Raw genomic sequence first — 24,368 nt, 5'->3', positions numbered from 1 at the left:
CGTCTTCACCTCGAAATTGTCTTGCCCAATGTTGAATCCACAACGCCGATATCGAATCACGACGATGAGCTACTCCGGAATTCACCAAAGCTTCAGGCTCCAAATCATAAGATTGAGATTTTTTTTTTAAAAATAAAATAAAATACTTGACTACATATATGTATATTTAATTCTCTAAAAGTTATTTTTGACATTTTTTTGTTCGGAGAAGAATATTTTTAAAGAAAAAGTCGCATATGTTAGAAAAATGAGTTCAATGTCGGGTTGATGCGCCTGTACCCAACTTGTTTAAACCTAGGGGTGATAAACGAATCAAATAGCTTGAGCTTGGCTCATGTTTGATTTGTTAAAAATTCTTTTGAGTTCGATTCATTAAACAAACAAGTCATGTTTGAACACAATTTAGAGCTTGTTAAGGTTTTCAAATCAAGTTTGAACAATCAATTGTTCATTCAACTTGATTTAATAAGTCTAAAATTATATAAAATATCAAACTACTCAAGCGTGACTTGATAAAAGTTCGTTTGAGATCAGTTAAGAAATTTAACAAACCAAACTTAAACAATTTTGAAACTTATTAAAGTTATTAAAGTAAGCTTAAACAGTTAACTATTCAGTTCGTTTATTACTCTTATTTAAACCATTTAGTAAATCGGCGAGTTCGGATGGAATTGTCCTAATAAATAATCTCGCCCAAACTCTCCTTTTTTCCATCTCTAAATAGCTCCTACCTAGACTGCCTTTTCAAATTATGATAAAGCAATTGTAATTTTGTATCAAAAAAGGCTAAGTGACTTCACAAATACAATGAGAGGGCAGCTGGTTTAATTATTCATGTAACTATTTCTTGGTCTTGAGAAGGTTAGAAGTTTAAGATTTGAATTAATGAAGTAACTGCAAGTCTTTCATTATAATAACTTATTAATTCGCTAATATCTTATCGGTTGCCCCCCTCCCCCCCTCCAAAAAAAAAAAAAGCTTCACAAGCACAATATAATTTTTAAGAAAATTACAAATAAGTTGGATAGTGATAAAATAATCTCATTTTTTATGGGGGTGCAAGTCCTATCTTGTCCAGGGTGTAAGTTTTTTCAATGCACTTAATGTTGTGTTTTGATCATGAATTTAGATAAAAATTTAAAACGAAAAAAAAAAGATGAGAAAAGTTGAGTAAAATGTAACTTATATTTTATTCATATTTTTCTTTCAAAATTTTAACAAAATTAAACAGTGTCAAAAAAATTCTCTTGTACAATATAATTATTTTATAATTGTTCCACTGAAATGTTATTTTTTCATAATTTTTCAATATTAATGTGTCCCTCCTTGAAGCTATTGGAGAGCATGGAATTTCATACGTATAATCTTCAAACAACCATCATGGAGATGGCTTCACCATACATAAACCAATATTTATACTTTTTCTCAGCATCGTTTAAACACATAGATCACGCCATAATCTGGGCAATTAGTTCATTATGGATCATTAATGTTGTTCCCTACATTAGAATTTTACAATTTCATTTCATTTCATTTTTGAAAAAATTTAACTAGTGAAAATGTTCACAAATGCTGTAAACAAGTTAGGTAGAATCTCGTCGAGTATTATCTTATTTAAATTTAGTTTGAAAATTTATTGAGTTTTAAAATATATTTAAATTTGACTTATTTATACGATGAGCCGATATTGAATGAACTTTTAAATAGTTGAACATAAGTAACTTGATTTTTTTATAATGTGTATAAAATCCTGGCTCCATCCCTCTACATCTATTATTGGATGGTAACACAATGTGTTAGTAATCATATGGTGTTGTACTATTGCACTCAATTTACTTGTAAACTTGGAAGAAATAATTTTTTATTTTATTTTAGATTTACCATAATATTTTGTATTTTGTACAGGAAATTAGGAAATTGGATTCGTGGTTGATCTGGAATCTGACTGGAGGGGTTAATAATAGTTTACATGTCACTGATTCTTCAAATGCGTCAAGAACTATGCTCACGGAGTTGAAAACACTTGATTGGGATAAATCCACATTGCAGACGCTCAAAATTCCTGCTGACATTCTACCTAAAATTGTCAGTCTTTCTGAGATTATCGGAAAAATATAAACTGGATGGCCAATCCCAGGAATCCCAATTGCTGGTTGTCTCGGTGATCAACACGCAGCAATGCTGGGGCAAGCTTGTAGGAAAGGAGAGGCAAAAAGTACTTACGGAACTGGGGCTTTCATACTTCTAAACACCAGTGAAGAGTTGATTCAGTCTACTCATGGTCTATTAAGCACTTTCGCTTTTAAGCTTGGCCCAGATGCTCCGACAAACTATGTTATTGAGGGCTCAATTGCCATTGCAGGAGCTGCTGTTCAGTGGCTCAGAGACGGTCTTGGGTTAATTAAAACTGCTAGGGAGATTGAGGACTTGGCTATGCAGGTTGACTCCACTGGTGGAATTTATTTTGTGCCGGCATTTAATGGATTATTTGCTCCATGGTGACGTGATGATGCTTGTGGAGTTTGTATTGGGATTACAAGGTTTACAAACAAGTTTCACATTGCTCGAGCTGTGCTTGAGAGTATGTGTTTCCAGGTGAAAGATGTGTTGGATTCAATGCATAAGGATGCAGGGGAGAATGGTGAGGTCAAAAATGAGAAGGGGGAATTCTTGCTTAGGGTGGATGGTGGTGCTACTGTTAACATTTTTCCAAACATTTTTGTCATGATCTTGTGTTGTTCACGCATGATCTTCCTTACGTAGTTAAATTATAAGTCTACTCTATTGTCATTTTAAGTTATTTTGGGCATGTTTTCTCTTCAGTTCATATTTTGATAATTGGCTGCTAATTGTTTTTCTCTCTATCCCAGTGTAGACGTCCCTGAACGCCCCGGGAGGACGAGTCCCGTTCTGTTCGTTTTGGGCTCGCTACAGTTTAGGACTCTCAAATTGTCACGGTTCTTAATCAGAACCAAAGAGTCCAAATCCGACAAATCGTTTTGGAAAACAGATTTGTAGAAAAGAAGTGCTAAACATGGACTGTTTCGCCAGATACAGAGTCGCCACCTAAATATTTTATTTTGAGAAATTTAGGAAACCCTAACTAGGTGCCAAAGGCCACGTGTCCATCATCACCAAAGTTGCCTCGGCTCGGGAACTTGGGTACGATTGGGGAAGGTCAGCTATGAGCACCCCCTCTCGCCCGATCAAAGATCGGCCTCTACTAACCGTGATATTTGTTTTTGAAAACGTTATATGTTCTTATTCCGATTATTAGCTTAGAATTACTATGTTATGCGCACACCAAACAAGTATAGACCAAATCGCCTAAATTGGAACAAAACATTGCATGTTTGTTTTGAAAATGGTTTGCGACTCACAAGTAGGCTAAAATGCAAGTTTTGCCACCCTTAAGTGGGATTTAGAAAAGATGGTTTTGCCACTATCTAGTGGGTTTAAAACTCACAGTTTTAATACATTATTCCAATTTAGTTAATTCAACCTCCACCCACAGGCATTCAAGCAGTTATATCACATAAGCAAGTAGCCTCATGGTAAGCATGCTGTCATGGCAATACTCACACGCATGCAAGGATGCTAAAACATAAATGCTCACCGAGTACTCCAAGCCAAAACAGAAACTAGTTAGTAATCATATGCATGATCCTAGTTCATGTTAAGATGGCTAATGCAACACATGCAAGATGCAGCTACAATAGGCTCGACTAATCTATGGATGACATATGATGATGCTACAACTAACACGTATTCAACTTGGAATTGAAATACAATGTAGTTAGTATGATGCGCCGAGCCCAGTGCACGCAAGACAAATGTATGGATGCACGCATGCATAGCATAAGGTATGCTAAATCAAATATGACCTAATAATAACCATCAAAATCAGATAAGTAAAAGGGAGAAAGAAGTGGGGGTTAGAAGACATGCACACACGCACCCACACTTATTACAAGTTAGCCCTCACTCGGAGGGACCGAAAGAATAATACAATTTAACTAACTAACAAGCTAATTAAATATTACAGACCACCTAATTAATTAAGCAAATTAATTAATCTAATTTAAGCAATAAACAGCCTCGGGAAGAGGGTCCAATGCGATGCGTGCTCGATTCCGCTCGGATGTCACTGCCATGCACAAGCTGCCTTTGCTTTGACTGTTCTGCTTCTCTGAAGATTGCACAAGTCCCAGGATTGCTTCTCTGAGTGCTGTGGAGCACCATTGGCCGTGACGAATAGTCACCGGCCATGGGGAATGGTCATCGGCCATAAATTAATCCATCGGCCACTTATGGATGGCCGGTCGACACTGCAGATGGCCGGTCGGCCAAATCTTCCTGCAGAATCTGTTTTTGACAGCAGCAGAGGGCAAAACATAGCATGGCAATGCATTTCAAGCAAATGTGTGCATGACCACTCTCCCAATCATGTTATGGACTCAAGGGAGCGTGGTCCTCGACCCTCGGGCCATCAATTGCGCATTTCGATGCATGGTGGCCCAAAAGGCCAAGTATGCAATTTCAATGTAAAATGAAATGCACACAAAACATACAAAGGGGCCCCAACCTCCATCATGTTTGATCAAGAGGGATGGGATGCAAACATGCAAGCAAGACTAATGCAACATGAGCATGTTAAGGTAACAAGTATTCCAAATGCAATGCAACCTAGTCATGCATACAAGATGCAACATGGTCATTCAAGCACGCAAGGTAAACATGTGACGACATATAAAGGATGGACTTAAACTAATATGGGCAGCTCTCAAGCATGGCAAAATTAGTGGCCAAAATGATGCAACAAAGGCATGAAAACACACACACAAATATGCATCAACAAGGGCCTAAACATGGAGCATAAGCCATCAACTCTTCAAAGCATGAAAGGGATGGAAAATGCAAGCATATAAGCACATCATGAGGTCTGAAATAACATACCAAGTGATTCCAAACCACTGAAACAAAGCAAGGATGGCATGCTAAAGAGGCCAAAGCTTAAGGCATTCAAGAGGGATTGCATGGTAGCTATACAAAGCAAGACATGAATGACTCAAATGACCTAAAACAGTCCCTTAGCACATCAAAATATGGATGTAAGCTTTACAAAGCTTAGCCAAAACACATGAGCATGGTAGTCTAAATGCTATGCATGTATTGAGGCAAATCATGGCATTACAAGGCATGTATGCTAAGCAAGCATGGTGTACCAAAACCAACTAAAAACAGAGCTATATCATGACATAATAAGCATAAATATCAGTCAAGGCATGGCCAACATGAACCTAAACATGATGCTCACTAAAGAGGCAAAAATGGCCCTTTTCAAGGACAACAAGGAAAGGGGGTGGCCCTCTCCTTCTTAGGACCTCAAGGTACCATCCTCATCACAGAAATCCCTCAAGATTTCAGTGGTGAGGAGGTCCAAACACAATGGTCCCGGAGCTCAACCGAAATGGCACAAAACAAGGGCCAAACAAGCCTTAAGAGGGGTCAAACAACCCCAAAGCTTAAAACACCCTTAAGAAACTATTTAGGGCAGATAAAAACAAGACTTTTCTATGTTATATGTTAAGCTCAAAAACAGTTGCAAGATAGGCAAAAAGACTATGTAAGAATGGGGATTAAAGGGTGAAGTTCTTACCCTTGATGACCCTCTTCACAAACAATGGTCCAGCAGCTTCTCTAAGCTCAAAACCAGCCAAAAACTTCAAGAACAGTCTCTTAGTACCTCAGTAGTTAAAAGAAGGTGTGATGGTGGGTGTTTATGCACAAAAGTAAGACAAAACACAACAAAACACAAAAGAGAGGGAGATATAGATATATGATAGATACACAACTCAAACCCTAAAACTAGAACCCTCTGAAAAATATTGTCTAACCTAAAAGAGGGAGAAGAGGCCCCTCTTTATAGAACTTCCCTCTTGTAAAGCTTCTCAAGTAAACCATCCAAGAGGGAAATCCCTTCATACACGTGTATGGAGGGGAGCAAAGTGTATGCAAGCTAGCACAGCTAGCACAAAAAATATCTGCAAAAGCAGATGAACAGTGGTCAGCCAGCCAAAAATGCAATTTGGCCAAAATAGATGGCCGGTCGACCATCTATAGTGCCGACTGGCCAAACATTTGGCCAGTGGAAGCAAAACACAGCCGGTGGCCTCAAGCCATGGCTGGTGATGTATGGGGATGGCTCACAAGCCATTCCCTGCCCCTTCAAGGCAAAACACAAGTGTTTGGTGCAAAACCAGACACAAAACAGTCGAGTCGAGAGGTCTTGAGGCAAGGCGCGTAGCCGAGACCTCTGGGAACTCAAGACAAATGCAAACAAGGATGATCACCGGGTGTTCAAGCGGTGACGTCCAAGTCTTGAGGACGGTCAAAAATGGGGTGTCTACAGTTGCCCCTCTTTGACAGAACTCGAAAGTCATAACAATGACGGAAGTGAGTGTCAAAGCCTAGAGACGACCCATTTTTGACAAGGCCGAAGACTTAGACAAACATACAAGCTACAGATAAGGTATGCGTTCGAAGGCGGGGGCAAAATGCAACTAACAATGCAAGAAGCCGAACATAACTTATGATCATGCAAAGAAAGCTGTAACGAAGCATAACATGCAACAGTTTTAAGCAATCAACACAAATCCAACTACATTACAATGCAGAAAGGATGTAAGAGAATCATGTAATTCTCGCTACGTTTCACGCGGAGAATACAATACCTGTCCGGCTCATCTGGTTGCACCAGCCTCAAATGAACCGTGCATACAATATCGTGTCTGAAAGAGAAAGAAAACTTAACAGGTATGATATTTTTAACACCATGCATAACATGCAAAATGAATGCAAAATAATATGCAATATATACAAAACTATGTACAATAATGCAAAAGAAAATGCAATGTAATTAAATCATGATCCAATCATGAGTGGTTCAAAACCACACGAATGTCAAATAGATTGATGGAGGTAACAAGTCCGTCTACCATAGAAAAGGTGCCGCAACCCTCAAAGCGCGTACACATGCAGAACTATGAGTGATGTAGACGGACGCAAGAACAAGTAATTGGGTGGAATGACATAAGTGGGGAATGATCTGCTAACGAAAGAACATGATCCTAATACAGGATGCAAAAATTACACTACAATGTAATATGTATGATGGATATGGCGCGCAGGCCAAACCAAATCTTGCCTAGGAAAGGTATGGACACAAACAAACCACGTCTAACATAGAACGGTCATACAGAACTATGAGTGTATAGACGTGAAAAGTATGGGCACATACCAGTCCAAGCTCAACAAGGAAAGACGCAAATCCTAGATGGAGGTGATGCAATGAATGCATGCAAGCTACAACGCAACATCTACAATATGCAATGGAATGGATATAGTGGATTAAGGCCTACGGCCAAATCGTATCTTGCCTAGGAAAGGCATGGACACAAACAAGCCACGTCTAACATAGAACGGTCATACAGAACTATGAGTGCATAGACGTGAAAAGTATGGGCACATACCAGACCAAGCTCAACAAGGAAAGGTGCAAACCCTAGATGGAGGTGATGCAATGAATGCATGCAAGCTACAATGCAACATCTACAATATGCAATGGAATGGATATAGTGGATTAAGGCCTACGGCCAAACCGTATCTTGCCTAGGAAAGGCATGGACACAAACAAGCCACGTCTAACATAGAACGGTCATACAGAACTATGAGTGTATAGACGTGAAAAGTATGGGCACATACCAGACCAAGCTCAACAAGGAAAGGTACAAACCCTAGATGGAGGTGATGCAATGAATGCATGCAAGCTACAATGCAACATCTACAATATGCAATGGAATGGATATAGTGGGATGCATGACATATGCAATATATTACAATGAAATGCATGACATATGCTTGTTGTTGTTTTTTGTTTTTTGGTTTTGTTTGAAATGTATGTTGATGCATGCTGATGTAAATGCGTGACAACGCACGTCTTGTGATATGCATGACAATGCAAATGATCTTGAATGTATGACCACGTGTGTCGCTCGAAATGCTTATGAACTCGAATGCGCGACGACGCGCATCGCTTGAAATGCATGATAATGCATGTGAACTTGAATATGCGACGACGTGAGTCGCTTGAAATACATGTACAATGCAACTTACCAAAAGTCGTTCGGACACGACAAACACCAAAGGACTTGCACCTTCAGAGGATTTAAGGTCTCCTAGACCAAGCGCATTTAAGGTCTCGCCAGACCATGGCGAATGCATAACAATGCAAGCATAATGACGTATAACTCAACACGTGTTTGCAAAACAACGTATGTGTAGACACCCCATTTTTGACCGACCTTAAGACTCAGACGTCACCGATTGAGCGCTTGGTGATGTTGCATAATGTGCTCGTTCAGAAGTTTCAGAGTCGCGGCCGTGAGCCCTGCCTCCGGACTTCCGAACCCTTTTCTGTGCCTTGTCTCGGTTTGCGAACCAGACTCGGTTTTCTCTGTTTCTTTTCCTGAGGGGAGAGAAAGGTCCCGTAGACCATCTCTCAATGTCCGTAGGCTACATTTGGTGGCCGTAGGCCATTTTGCCCATTTCGGAGTCCGGTTCCCGGTTTTCGGGACCGTTGGCCGTGCGCCTTGGTTCGGGACCGCTTAACCATCTCCTATTGCTCTGATTTTTGGCATACATCTTATTTAATCCCTTTTGAGGGACACTGGGGGCTGAGAAGCCCACTTCGTGGCCGAATGCCACTTTCGGTGCTTAACAGCCCATTTTCGGGACCCCGAACTGCGTGTTTTGGTCCCCGAGCATTCGTTTTGCATCGGTTTTTGCTCATTTTTGGCAGGTACCTCTGTTTTATCACTAGGAAGGTCACTGAAGGGTGGGAGGCCAGCAATTGTTGCAGCAACCAGTTATCTCTCCTCCGGAGCCTCCCGGCGCCCGTTTTTCCAACTTCCGGGCTAATGTTGAACACCCTAGGGTTAGTGTTGCCAACTTTCAACCACATATCTGTGATCTACACACCTGAGAGGCCACTAAAAGTTGGTGGCCGGCCATTAAGGTTACCTGACCCTTTTGACCCCTTTCTTCCGGGCTAATGTTGAACCCCTTGGGCCCGCATTCTTGAACTTTCAACCACATATCTGTGATCTACACATCTGGGAGGCCCCTAAAAGTTCATGGCCGGCCAGTAATTCAACTTGACCCTTTTGACCCCCTCTTTCCGAGCCAATGTCATTTTCATGTCATTACATTGTATTCCATCATCGCCTCGGTTTGCGTATCCGCGTGCACGCATTTCGAGGCACTTCATTTTTATCCGACGGCATCCTATGTGAGTGTGGCTGAGGCTCACTCATGTTGGTATAAGCCCATTTGTCATTTCCATGTCATTTCATCACATTTTGCCATCGCCTCGGTTTGCGTGCCCGTGTGCACGCACTTCGAGGCACCTCATTTCATCACATTTTGCCATCGCCTCGGTTTGCGTGCCCGTGTGCACGCACTTCGAGGCACCTCATTTTCATTGTTTCTACCATCGCCTCGGTTTGCGTGCCCGTGTGCACGCACTTCGAGGCACCTCATTCGCATTGTATCTGCCATCGCCTCGGTTTGCGTGCCCGTGTGCACGCACTTCGAGGCACCTCATTTTCATTATTTCTGCCATCGCCTCGGTTTGCGTGCCCGTGTGCACGCACTTCGAGGCACCTCATTTTCATTGTTTCTGCCATCGCCTCGGTTTGCGTGCCCGTGTGCACGCACTTCGAGGCACCTCATTTTCATAGCATTCTGTCATTTTCTCGATTTGCGTGCCCGTGTGCACGTATTTCGAGGCATCTCATTTTCATAGCATTGTGTATGTTAGGATTGTATCTTAGTTGCATTCATGCATATCATGCATATTGCATCGTGTCCAGAATAGGGATTAGCCCGGGCACGGGAAACGAGGTACATTTCGTACTCCGAGTGACGGAATGTGTCTCAATTCCCCAGTCACCAACACTCCGGATTATCCATGATGGAGTTAGGTTTTAGCTGTAGTTTCATGTGCATTCATCCTATATTGAGTTGTGCATTTCGACTCCTCGGCCATCATGCCTCGGTATGCGTGATTGGTGGCACGAGGATCGAGACATGCATATATCTGTGCAAATACATTGCTATGCCCCTTTTCTGCTCTCTGTTGCAGCAAAACGAAGAATCAGCAACCTTTTGGGGCTTGGCACGCATTTCAAGAACAGATGTAAACAGAGGCTAATTGGGGCATTCCGGTGGATTTCCGCGCAAGACAATCCGGACATGCATCACCCATCAGAAGCAAGGCAGTCCCTGGCTTGCACGCCAGTTTTATTTGCTTTCTTAGTTAATTCTTTAATTAATTAGGATTTTGTAATATTTTGGACTGTAATATTCTTTTATTTGGGACTGTAATATTTGGATTGTATTATTTATTCGGACCCTCCGAGTGAGGGCACAACTGTAATAAGTGTGGGTGAGTGTGATGTATGTCTTCCAACCCCACGTCTTTCTCCCTTTTATTTATCCGCTTATGATGGTTAGATTAGGGCATATTTAAATTAGCATACAGTATGACAGCATGTTTGCATCATTCATCTGTTTTGCATGCACCGGGCTCGGCGCACCATACTAACTGCATCGTGCTTTCAATTCCAAGTTGAATACATGGTATTTGTAGCATTCCATATACCATCTTAGAATAGCCGAGCCTGCCATAGTTGCATTTTGCATGTGTTGCATTAGACATTTCTGTATACTTAGGATTCATGCATGATTTCTAATAAGTGTCTATTTTGGCTTGGAGTACTCGGTAAGTTTTATGCTTTAGCATCCTTGCATGCGTGTGAGTGTTGCCATGAATAGCATGCTTACCATGAGGCTATTTGCTTACCTGATATAACTGCCTGAATGCCTGTGGGTGAAGGTTGGGTTATCCGAATTGGAGTAAATCATCAAAATGTTTCAAGCCTACCTGCGGGTAGCAAAACCTCTTTCAAAAACGAACAAGAAGTGTTTTGTTCCAATTCGGGCGACCCAGTCTATACTTATATGCTGTGTGTATCACATAATAACCTAGGCCAATAAACCGGAATAAGAACTCGCAATGTTTTCAAAAATTGATATCATGGTTAGTAGAGGCTGGTCTATGACCGGGCGAGCGGGGGTGCTCACGAAGTGACCTTCCCCAATCGTACCCAAGTTCCCGAGCCGAGGCAACTTTGGTGATGACGGACACGTGGCCTTTCGGCACCGAGTCAGGGTTTCCTAAATTTCCCAAAATAAAATATTTAGGTGGCGACTCTGTATCTGGCAAAGCAGTCCATGTTTGGCACTACTTTTTCAAAAAATCTGTTTCTCAAAACGATTTGCCAGATTTGGACTCTTTGGTTCGGATTAGGAACCGTGACATTTCAAGAGTCCGAGCTGTAGTGACCCCAAATGAACAGAACGGGAGCTTAAACCCTCCCGGGGCGTTCGGGGGACGTCTACAGTATGTGGGGCAACTTTCGAATCTTAAAAGAGACAAAAGGATACAAAAAGGATACACCTTGCACATATTCGAGTGTCATGTACAGAAGACACGGTCCGAGATCAAAACGGAGGCCGGTTGAGCTTTGGAAAGGCACTGTCTTGCACTATCTTGAGAAATAAATGCCCCAAACTATACATCTGACCCAAACAAGGTTATAGGAGGCTCACCGGCCATCAGGGGAGGTCACCGGCCATCCACCGGCCATCAAAACATCTCACCGGCCAAATATTTGGCCGACCGGCCAAAAATGTAGCCGACCAGACAAATGTTGCTGAATCGGGGCAGTTTTGACTTTTTGACTTGGGTCTTTTAAAATAGGGTTTCAAACCCTATTTTCTTACTTCCCTCTAGCCGAAATTTCATCCCCTCTCTCTCTAGAGCATATTCCCCTCTTCCCTTCTCCGTTTTCTTGCGTTTCACGCCTGTTTCATCGTTTGATTCGCGAAGTTCATCGCGTTTCGAACACTTTCATCCTATCGAAACTTCGTTTCGGTGTAGTTTTTTTCGATTTCCACCTCTTGGAGTTTGTTTCTCCCAAGTTTTTCTTGATTTCATCACATTTTCCACATTTCGGCTTTTCCGGCCATTTTCCACCCTCCCGGGGTTGACTTTTTGTTGACTTTTCGCATTCTAGCCCTGTTTTCACTTTTCGGGCCATTTCCTCATTTTCTCTGAGATGGCAGACGATATTCCACGGGGCGGGACTCCCCCGGATCACGAGACGAACCCAGAGGCTGAGCTCCTCCCCTTGAGCGTCCGCCCGTTCGACCCGGCGACCTACCGGCCGGTGATCCACGTCTTGCCTCCCGACGGACTTCGCCAGTTTCAGAGCTTTGATAGGGCGATCCTTCCAGAGCTTCTCTTGCGTGAGCCTACATCTCATCTGTCCTTCAGCACTTCCAAGGTAACATTCCTTCCTCTGTTTTACTTTCCGCGACGTAGAACACTTAACCGCCAACTGCCATAGCTGATTATATTCTTTAACTGCTTAGCTCAGATACACTGATGCACTGTATACTGTAGTTAACTGTGAACACACTTGCAACTGATATCTGTTTGAAACTGACACGTGCACACACACTGCATTTGCCCTGAACCACTCAAACATGCTGGCACATCACATGTTGTAGTTCACTGTGAGCACACCGGCATTCGGTACCTATTTGAATCTGAACACGTGCACACACGCTATATCTGTATTGAACCACTCAAACACGCTGACACATCACACATTGTAGTTCACTGTAAGCATACCGGCAACCGATAGTTGTTTGAATCTGAAAATACGCACACATGCTATATTTGCCTGAATTCTAAATGCCTTTCAAAACTGGTATATTTAGCATCGCTTCATAATTGTTTGTTTGAAAATAGGGAGATTCCCATACCATCCGGGGGTATGGGAACATCACCGCCCGAGACTGGTACCTTGAGCTACCCGATGTGGTTCGCCACATCGTAGATCAGGCCGGCTTCGGCGCATTCTGCAGAGGACTATCCAGACTTACCACGAGCAGGCCTTTCCTCGCCGCTCTAGCGGAGAGGTGGTGGGACATCACCGATTCCTTCCACTTCTCTGCTACGGAAGACATGATGATGACTCCCTACGACTTCTCGATGCTCACCGGCATCGGGATAGGGGGTGATCCGATCCCCTTTGATACTGACATGGACGAGTGGGAGGCCACTCAGACATATTTGCTTGGCGAGGTGCCACCTCTCATACGTCCCGGCTTCGTCCGATATTCTTGGTTCGAGGTCCAGTTCGGGGTCCAGTCAGCTTTGACCGAGGAGGCTCTGATGACCCAGGAGGCGGTGGAGCAGTACGCCCGCGGCTTTCTGATGTTTCTGCTAGGGATGACTATTTTCGCCGATCGGGCGAATACCGTGCCCCTCTGCTTGCTCAGCGCTTTAGTGGATGTCACACAGATCCTGCGCTATGAATGGGGTGGCGCCGCTCTAGCTACACTTTACGGCTACATGAGCTCAGCTTCCCGTGGCAGCGGACAGTTGCTCGGGGGTTATTGGCGCGCTTAGGAGGTACGTTTCCTTTTTCTTCTTAACTTTTCATTTCTGCTTTCTATTATCTGTACTCTGTACTGTACTCTGTACACTGCACATACTGTGGTCTGCATTACACTGACCGTATACTGTACACACGGCACACACATACTCTGCTTTACATTGATTGTACACTGCTCACACTGTACACTCTGCTCAATACACTGCACACGGCTCTGCTATCTCTGTTTTATTCCGTATTTTGCTTTATCTGATAAGCATACTGGTATTTATTCTGCAGTTGTGGATCTATGCCTACTTTCCGAGACTCGCCCCCGTGCCAGATGCGGAGACCTCTCTCGTCGTTCTATTTTCACGCCATTTCGACGGGAGGTGCGTGGCCTCGGGAGACGTTTAGCTTCTTCCGTCGCTATTTTGACACCATCACTCCCGCAAAGGTATGTTTTACTTGCAGTTCATTTAAGCTTCGCTTTACACTGTATTGTCAATAATAGTAGATAACAATTTGTATTTCATTTTCAGATCACCTGGCAGCCTTGGGCTCCATTGCTAGCCGTGATTCGGGATCGGTTTGCCGGTGCTGATTGCTGGAGGGCCCGGTCTGTCGGGCTTGGTACCTGGGTGAGCGTTTCCTACGCCAGACCCTAGGGTTACTAGAGCAGATAGTCCCGGTTCACCCTCCTGAGCATATGAGGGATACCGAGAGATTCACCGCTGAGCAGATGGCCGACTACACGATCGGCTGGGATGCGACCCGCTTCAGAGGCATAGGCGACTACAGAGAGTACGTGCAGACGTATGTTATGCGGCCTCTAAGCGGCAGCCGTCGAGTTGAGGGAGAGAGGCCCGCGGCGCTGGCAGCTAGGACAGGAGCGGGGGCTGGGGCAGGAGCATCGAGGAGAGCTTGGGTCTGCGGCAGGGGTGGAGTTTAGAAAGGGCGGGGGGTGGCTGGCCTGCACTGCCCACTTCACTGACATACAGAGGACAGGGTGGGGCGACCTACCAGATCCCCTTTGCTCCTCCTCCGGCTGACCACGAGTTGGTCGGTTTCCATGACTTGCCTCCGGTATGTATTACTACATTTTATGCATCTTGTATTGGCATTTCATTTTAGTTTATTTGATATTCCGCAGAATACTGATGCATCTGATACTTTTGCAGGCTTCTTCCGAGTATACCCGGCAGTCCTTGGAGCTGAATGCCTCCATGATGGGGATGTTGCAGCGAACTTTCAACCTCCTGGCCCTCTATAGTATTCCGGTATGTTCTTCTGATCACGGTCTCAAACCATACACATAAGCCGCTCCACATAATCTGGTGCACAACATAACACTTGATAAGCTGCTCATGGCATTCATACACTGTACTCATACACTTCATTCTGCACTGGTAAACTGCTCACGGCATTCGCACACTGTACTCATACACTGCATTCTGCACTGATAAACTGCTCACGGCATACTGATGCGTTTGCCTCTTATACTTTTCAGCCTCCTTTCCAGATTCCCACTGTGGGAGGTGTTCCAGCCAGGCCTTCTGTTCCTGCCGGAGGAGATGGAGAGGGTAGAGTATTCCCCCGCACCAAGGCAGGGCACACTCACGTCGGGAGTAGCTCGCAGGCTTCAGTCCTTGATGACGATGAAGAGGAGTCGGAGGCAGAGGCGGAGGCGGAGGCAGAGTCGTCGTCGTCGGAGACCGGAGACGGCTCGAACTCGGGCTCAGATGACAGCGCTGATGATGCTCCTGGACCTTCGTCCAGGAAGAGGACTAGGACGGACTCCCAGGCCTGAGATCCTTTGTCATTAATCCAGATTTTTGCTGTTTTTTTTTTTCTTCTTCTTTTTGTACTTTTTTGTTGGTGGCTAGGGTACCTTGTACTGCCTCAGGCAGATTTTGTTTTCAAAGCTATGTACTTGAAACAGACGGTGAAATGAAACAAACTTTTTATCTAAAAGAAAAGGTGTTACATTTATACATTTCTATATATTGCGTCGCATTGCATCACGTTACATCTCAAATGAAATTGATCTATTATCTAAAAATTGAGCACTTGTATTGCAATAATCAGATGACTAACCAGCCGATAGCAAAAACACACCCCAGCAACCCACTGCTATATTCTGAACACACTGCCCATGCTCTGCTGGGGATCAGACTACATACAGCCCGTAACACAGCATTCAGTTCATTCTGCACACGGCAAACCCTGAACAAACAGCCCAATCTGACAAGACGAACTACGAAGTTGAAACCAGTTGAAGTTGAAACGTACTCAGATGCCCTAAATTTTTCCTTTTCTTTTTTTGCTTCGCATAAATGTGGAGAATGGTGCAGCATTCTGAGCATAAACAATTTTAACTTTTGAAATTAAAATAAAAAAGGTTTTCAACCGGGGTACCGAGCCTACAACTGAACACAGCGAGAAAGATTCAACAAAAGGGTACACGACCTGAACACAACGAGACACACTCGGAGAAGACTCAAAACAGAAGTCAAGGTAGACAAATCAAAAGAAAAGGCACGACACACGGACGTATTTACAAAAGACCAAAAGACCTCAGATCTCGAGGAGCCATTTCCTCTGGGTATATTTACCACCCTTTTCGATTTGTGATTCTCACAGCACTCGGCCCTCAGGCTCCTTTTTTTTTTTCTTTTCTTTCATCGCACACCTCTCTATTCTTCAATCTCTCATTTTTCATCCCTTCCCAGGGTGGTTGATGGATAAACAAGAGGTTGTGGGTTCATTCCCAACACTATTAGCTCGCAGCTATTTCCTCCGGTGACGTCTCGTCGGTGCCCCAGATGAGGGAATGGAGTATCTTGATCCATTCCAATTCGTGCTTCGCACTTGGTTTGATACCTCGTTGCTTGGAGGATGTGAGAGCTTTCTCCCCTGTTGCGGTCAGCTTCAGTTGTGCCCTTCTTGGCAAGTATGTTGGTGATGGGGGAAAGACAGGAAGCCCAACTCAACTGTGCCCCTAGTTCATCATTATGACCATTTTTGTTTTGGTTTTCTACTAAAACAATTTTGACCAATATGAGAGTTAGATTAACACACTTGTTCGATTTTTGATTTGAAAACCATGCAAGTCAGGCTATGAGCACTGAAAATTTCCTTTTTTGGGTCCCAGAAAATGGTCCAGTTTTGAAAAATAAAACAATTTTCGAGAAAACTAGTCATCCTCAATAAAAATTCTCAAAAACTATTTTTTTGGCAAACGGCCGCCGCCCAACGAGCGCAGAACTCACTCTCGAGATGCACAACCTCGGATCGGAGGCAATGGAAAATTTCCCCTTGTTTGAAGGACGCTGCACGGCAATGGAAAGTTACCCCTGGTTTGATCGGCGACTCATGGCAACGGAAAGTTGGCCCTTGTCTGGATGATGCCGCAACATATTGTAAACAGTCCTCACTAGTGATGATCACGACCGAACTTTCTCGGATACAGAGAAGACAAAGATGGTCAAAACCACTATATGGACACAGTCACTTTGAAGGTGTTGGGGGCTGGAACGTATCCGGTTGTCACAACCGAACTATCGGATTCGGGGAGGGCAAGAAAAATCAAAACCATTACATGGACTGAGGAGCTATGAGAGCGTTGGGGGCTGGACTTCAGGACGAAGTTGCCTACGTATCCCAAACATGGGAATCAAGCCTTACGTAGTTCCGGTTAAGGTACACTCGGGTATTTTGACCTTCACTTTTTAGGCTCTAACTTTTGCCAAGGCGCCCGATGCGAGTTTTCGACCTTGTGAGCTTTTCTTTCCTTTTTCTTTCTTCTCTTTCTTTTCTTTTTTTTTCTTTCTCTCTTTTGTATATTATTATTTTTTTTTCTTTTTTGTATTTTTCTCTCTTTTGTATATTTTTTCTCTTTTTTCTCTCTTTTGTATATATATATATATATATTTTTGTATATATTTTCTTTTGCTCTAACTTTTGCCCGGGTCGCTCTTCCGGGTTTTCGGCCCAGCAAGCCGCTCAAAGGGTAAAAGTGTAACAAGTCCATGCCAAATGGTTTTAGGGTTTTGAAGCCATCTGTATCTAGGAGAGTGGCTGTTGCATTGACTTACTGAAAGACCCATCTTTGGCTCTTCGAGCAAATTGGACATTTTTGCACCTAGTTTGGAGGGGTGCTTCTGTTCTAGTTTTACAGGCTTCTTCTGATGAGATCTGATCTTCTTGATCTGACTTTGGTGCCTCTTGTTCGAGGTCTGCTTCCAATCTGGCCACACAGGCCTCTCTTGATGGTCGATCGTTGAACACTCTGAATTGTGGTTCAAGGCTTTCAAACAAGGGCTCGAGTCTTAAGGTTGAGAGCGATCCTAAGCTGCATAATCTCAAGAGTGATTCCACACAGGTCTTCGCAGGACCGCGCAAAACATTTTGTTTTTGAAAGTTTTTAAAGAAGCGACAAATCGCTCGCGCTGAAGATAGTGTGGAACCAGTCTGGATCAAGCCAGGGTCCTTCTCAATACTCACGCTGACAAGCATGATTTCAATCATTAAGGGCTTAGCACGCCTTTCTTTCTCTCAATTTGATCAAAGTTTGCAAAACCCGAGGAATTCCTTCCTCTTTGTTTTCACCGCAGTGTTCAAAAAGTTTTGAAAAACTTAGGTCAATGCAATGATTTTCAGGGCACAAGAGAACAGGTGGAATGTACTGCTGTTCCATTCAAGTCCCCTGGCACAACTAATTCAGAATAGTAGTAAGCATGGAAACATAATAGCCGCAGCTGTTTCATTCAGATTCCCTGGTTGCAACTGGCTCCACGACAGAGACAGACTCAAAAGAAAGCAAAATGGTAATTACAAAACAAAACGGTGTTTGAGGCAACAGCTCTAGAATCACCCGACATTCTATTCAAAGGGGACTGACTCGCTACAACAAGACAGACCCATAAGCAAAAGGACTGACTCAAGACAATGAGACAGACTCAAAACAAAACAAAAGACTGACTTGACACCCAAACCAGAATTTACAAAACTAGCATTTGCAGATGCTCCAAAAATGCGTGCCAGACGCCACATCCAAAATGCGCCGAGCGCCGCCCGCAGGTGGTTCATTTCCTGATTACATACTCGCAGTATCAGTATCCTCAAAATCCAATAACTGGGTAGTAACAGACTTGGCTGAGGTGGGCGGGAGGATAACTTCGTTGTCGATCAAGTCTTGCACCTCATGAAGGAGGCGAAAATAATTGTCAGTAGCATGACCGGTTTGCTGATGGTACGCACAGTACAAGGCATCATCATGTGAAGTAGGGAGATTCTTTGGGAGAGACAGAGGCTCCAAGGGTTTAAGATGCCCCCTTTCGGCAAGGATCTGAAGTGCCTTTGACAATGGCATATAGAGAGCGTGAAAGACCCTGCGCCCTCGGGGCAGGTACTTTGAAGGTTGAGTATTCTTGTTAGACGCACTAGCGAAAGGGTCGGCAGGCGCCGCCTTGGCTTTCTGATCTTTCCCAGGTGCAAGGTTGGGAGTGGAAGGAACTGTTCTGGCATGACGGGGCCTATCCCGATTTCCTAACTGGCTTGTACTGCCTTCGGTTGGAGTGGGGAAAACATCATCCACAGCCTTAGCTACGACTGCGAATACCTGTTGTTTACCCATCCCCTCGGCTTTCAAAGCCTCGACTGCCCATAGCAGTTGTTCAATGGGATCGACATCTGCCTTCATTTTGTTCTTGCCTCTGGCCTCATCCTGATCGAGGGTTTGGGTTGATGTTGATACGTCATTGTTATAGTTGGAGGCCACCTCGGGTTGGCTAAGTTCGATCACAATCCGTCCCAACAGTGGGGGCTCCTGTGGTACAAAATTCCTGGCATACGGTGCGACTGGTGGCGAAGCTGACATTTCGTAAGCGAGATCCGCCACGGACCTCTGGAGGTCACCTATCATTCCCATCAATTCGAATGTGGTGGGCTCACGAGCCTGATACAACTGGGGGGTCCAGACCGGGTGCGCGACAGGCGACCTGGGTGGATGCGGTACATCGACATTGGTCTCGCTTTACAGAGTGATTCCTTGATCTAATGCGGCCGTCATAACCACAATCTCCTCTGAATTCTGCGTCATGATAAGTCCGCTGTACTGAATAGTGACTGACGGATCAGATATCTATCTTGCCTCAGCAAGGGAGAACACTAGCTATTCTGTATCAACTCTCTGAACCTTGAAAGGAAAAACAAGCTGCGTTTCGGCCCAAATGGATCAAACACAGATGTAGCCGAACAATTGTACTCTACTGCTGACCATTGTTGCCCGAAATCACTGCCCCCAAAATAGTGAATCGGATACCCACAGATATAACTGATTCTCATAAACTGATACTGGTGCCCTTAGGCCTGATACTCAAACTTGTAAACTGATATGTACGTTCCCTGTAGAGATACACTCTAAAAGCACATAGCAAATAAAGAGAGCCGAAACACCCCTATGTTGGGGTAGGGTTTCCCTGTCCTATTTTGTCAGGAGCTAGGGTTTCACTATGCATGCAGCAGTTTTCAAACAACCTAACATCGGGTAAGCAATCTGTCCTAGTTTGGAATAGTCACTATGGATTTCGATATGCACTAGGTCGAATGGTCGAAAAGGGTGCCCCGGTAAAATCGGGGTTTGTTTTCCCATACTGTCAGAGCCCACAACCGGTCAGCCTTATCGCATGCTTTGACAAAGTCAAGCCTCCGACAAACCGTTCAGGAATGGCAGATGGTAAACACGGTGTCCTAGGCACACCAATGCACATGCAATGCAAAGAGACACATAAATGAAATCAAAACAGGATATCATGAGTTCGAGTCAAGCTCTCTAAAATCCCTAGCAGAGTCACCAGAAACTGTAGACGTCCCCGAATGCCCCGGGAGGACGAGTCCCGTTCTGTTCGTTTTGGGCTCGCTACAGTTCAGGACTCTCAAATTGTCACGGTTCTTAATCTGAACCAAAGAGTCCAAATCTGGCAAATTGTTTTGGAAAACAGATTAGTAGAAAAGAAGTGCCAAACATGGACTGCTTTTCCAGATACAGAGTCGCCACCTAAATATTTTATTTTGGAAAATTTAGGAAACCCTGACTCGGTGCCAAAGGCCGCGTGTCTGTCATCACCAAAGTTGCCTCAGCATGGGAACTTGGGTACGATTGGGGAAGGTCAGCTATGAGCACCCCCTCTCGCCCGATCAAAGATCGGCCTCTACTAACCGTGATATCTGTTTTTGAAAACGTTATGTGTTCTTATTCCGATTATTAGCTTAGAATTACTATGTTATGCGCACAGCAAACAAGTATAGACCAAATCGCCTAAATTGGAACAAAACATTGCATGTTTGTTTTGAAAATGGTTTGCTACTTGCAAGTAGGCTAAAATGCAAGTTTTGCCACCCTCAAGTGGGCTTTAGAAAAGATGGTTTTGCCACTATCTAGTGGGTTTAAAACTCATAGTTTTAATACATTATTCCAATTTAGGTAATTCAACCTTCACCCACAGGCATTTAAGCAGTTATATCACATAAGCAAGTAGCCTCATGGTAAGCATCCTGTCATGGCAATACTCACACACATGCAAGGATGCTAAAACATAAATGCTCACCGAGTACTCCAAGCCAAAACAGAAACTAGTTAGTAATCATATGCATGATCCTAGTTCATGTTAAGATGGCTAATGTAACACATGCAAGATGCAACTACAATAGACTCGGCTAATCTATGGATGACATATGATGATGCTACAACTAACACGTATTCAACTTGGAATTGAAATACAATGCAGTTAGTATGATGCGCCGAGTCCGGTGCATGCAAGACAAATGTATGGATGCACGCATGCATAGCATAAGGTATGCTAAATCAAATATGACCTACTACTAACCATCAAAATCAGATAAGTAAAAGGGAGAAAGAAGTGGGGGTTGGAAGACATGCACACACGCACCCACACTTATTACAAGTTAGCCCTCACTCGGAGGGACCGAAAGAATAATACAATTTAACTAACTAACAAGCTAATTAAATTTTACAGACCACCTAATTAATTAAGCAAATTAATTAATCTAATTTAAGCAATAAACAGCCTCGGGAAGAGGGTCCAATGCGATGCGTGCTCGATTCCGCTCGGATGTCACTGCCATGCACAAGCTGCCTCTGCTTTGACTGTTCTGCTTCTCTGAAGATTGCACAAGTCCCAGGATTGCTTCTCTGAGTGCTGTGGAGCACCACTGGCCGTGAGGAATAGTCACCGGCCATGGGGAATGGTCACCGGCCATAAATTAATCCATCGGCCACTTATGGATGGCCGGTCGGCACTGCAGATGGCCGGTCGGCCAAATCTTCCTGCAGAATCTGTTTTTGACAGCAACAGAGGGCAAAACATAGCATGGCAATGCATTTCAAGCAAATGTGTGCATGGCCACTCTCCCAATCATGTTATGGACTCAAGAGAGCGTGGTCCTCGACCCTCGGGCCATCAATTGCGCATTTCGATGCATGGTGGCCCAAAAGGCCAAGTATGCAATTTCAATGTAAAATGAAATGCACACAAAACATACAAAGGGGCCCCCAACCTCCATCATGTTTGATCAAGAGGGATGGGATGCAAACATGCAAGCAAGACTAATGCAACATGAGCATGTTGAGGTAACAAGTATTCCAAATGCAATGCAACCTAGTCATGCATACAAGATGCAAATGGTCATTCAAGCACGCAAGGTAAACATGTGACGACATATAAAGGATGGACTTAAACTAATATGGGCAGCTTTCAAGCATGGAAAAAATAGTGGCCAAAATGATGCAACAAAGGCATGAAAACACAGACACAAATATGCATCAATAAGGGCCTAAACATGGAGCATAAGCCATCAACTATTCAAAGCATGAAAGGGATGGAGAATGCAAGCATATAAGCACATCATGAGGTCTGAAATAACATACCAAGTGATTCCAAACCACTGAAACAAAGCAAGGATGGCATGCTAGAGAGGCCAAAGCTTAAAGCATTCAAGAGGGATTGTATGGTAGCTATACAAAGCAAGATATGAATGACTCAAATGACCTAAAATAGTCCCTTAGCACATCAAAATATGCATGTAAGTTTCACAAAGCTTAGCCAAAACACATGAGCATGGTAGTCTAAATGCTATGCATGTATTGAGGCAAATCATGGCATTACAAGGCATGTATGCTAAGCAAGCATGGTGTACCAAAACCAACTAAAAACAGAGCTATATCATTACATAATAAGCATAAATATCAGTCAAGGCATGGCCAACATGAACCTAAACATGATGCTCACTAAAGAGGCAAAAACGGCCCTTTTCAAGGACAACAAGGAGAGGGGGTGGCCCTCTCCTTCTTAGGACCTCAAGGTACCATCCTCATCACTAAAATCCCTCAAGATTTCAGTAGTGAGGAGGCCCAAACACAATGGTCTCGGAGCTCAACCGAAATGGCACAAAACAAGGGCCAAACAAGCCTTAAGAGGGGTCAAACAACCCCAAAGCTTAAAACACCCTTAAGAAACTATTTAGGGCAGATAAAAATAAGACTTTTCAATGTTAGATGTTAAGCTCAAAAATAGTTGCAAGATAGGCAAAAAGACTATGCAAGAATGGGGAATAAAGGGTGAAGTTCTTACCCTTGATGACCCTCTTCACAAACAATGGTCCAGCAGCTTCTCTAAGCTCAAAACCAGCCAAAAACTTCAAGAATAGCCTCTTAGTACCTCAGTAGTTAAAAAAAGGTGTGATGGTGGGTGTTTATGCACAAAAGTAAGACAAAACACACACAAAACACAAAAGAGAGGGAGATATAGATATAGGATAGATACACAACTCAAACCCTAAAACTAGAACCCTCTGAAAAATATTGTCTAACCTAAAAGAGGGAGAAGAGGCCCCTCTTTATAGAACTTCCCTCTTGTAAAGCTTCTCAAGTAAGCCATCCAAGAGGGAAATCCCTCCATACACGTGTATGCCAGCTAGCACAGCTGGCACAAAAAATATCTGCAAAAGCAGATGAACAGTGGTCGGCCAGCCAAAAATGCAATTTGGCCAAAATAGATGGCCGGTCGACTATCTATAGTGCCGGCTGGCCAAACATTTGGCCGGTGGAAGCAAAACCCAGCCGTTGGCCTCAAGCCATGGCCGGTGATGTGTGGGGATGGCTGACAAGCCATTCCCCGCCCCTCTAAGGCAAAACACAAGTGTTTGGTGCAAAACCAGACACAAAACAGTCGAGTTGAGAGGTCCTGAGACAAGGCGCATAGCTGAGACCTTCGAGAACTCAAGATGAACACAAACAAGGATGATCACCGGGTGTTCAAGCGGTGACGTCCAAGTCTTGAGGACGGTCAAAAATGGGGTGTCTACACCCAGTCATATATGTCACAGTTTCATTTTGAACTTGTGATTTGCAGGCAGACTTGTTGGGTAGCCCAGTGGTAAGACCAGCTGACATAGAGACAACGGCTCTCGGAGCAGCCTCTGCTGTTGGGTTAGCTATTGGGGTTTGGACGGAAGACGGAATTTTTTCTTCTGGGGAAAAGAAGGAAAAAGCTACCATTTTCAGTCCAACATTACAAGAAGATCTGAGGCAGAAAAAAGGTGAGAGTCTTGGTGCAAGGCTATTTCAAGATCTTTTGACTTGGCCGATCTATCCTTGTGACAAACTCTTCTTCATTATCTTACTCGCCTATTCATTTTATCATTTTCTCATTCCAGTTTACTTTCTATGGTGGTTATGCAGGTGTGAATGCTAAAAACCTTACTTTGATTTTGGTGGTG

At 43.8% G+C, this 24,368-nt stretch overlaps 1 pseudogene; it reads left to right on the top strand.

Annotated features, from left to right (window-relative positions):
* The first annotated feature begins 1,780 nt into the window (after window positions 1-1,780).
* On the top strand, window positions 1,781-24,249 carry LOC114311049 (glycerol kinase pseudogene; annotated as a pseudogene).
* The last annotated feature ends 119 nt before the right edge of the window (window positions 24,250-24,368 follow it).

The sequence above is a fragment of the Camellia sinensis genome, chromosome 15 (genome assembly GCF_055761805.1).
Source record: "Camellia sinensis isolate YWXY chromosome 15, ASM5576180v1, whole genome shotgun sequence".
Lineage (NCBI taxonomy): Eukaryota > Viridiplantae > Streptophyta > Magnoliopsida > Ericales > Theaceae > Camellia > Camellia sinensis.
The sequence above is the reverse complement of the archived record's forward strand: the minus strand, read 5'-3'. Positions and strand labels throughout refer to the sequence as shown.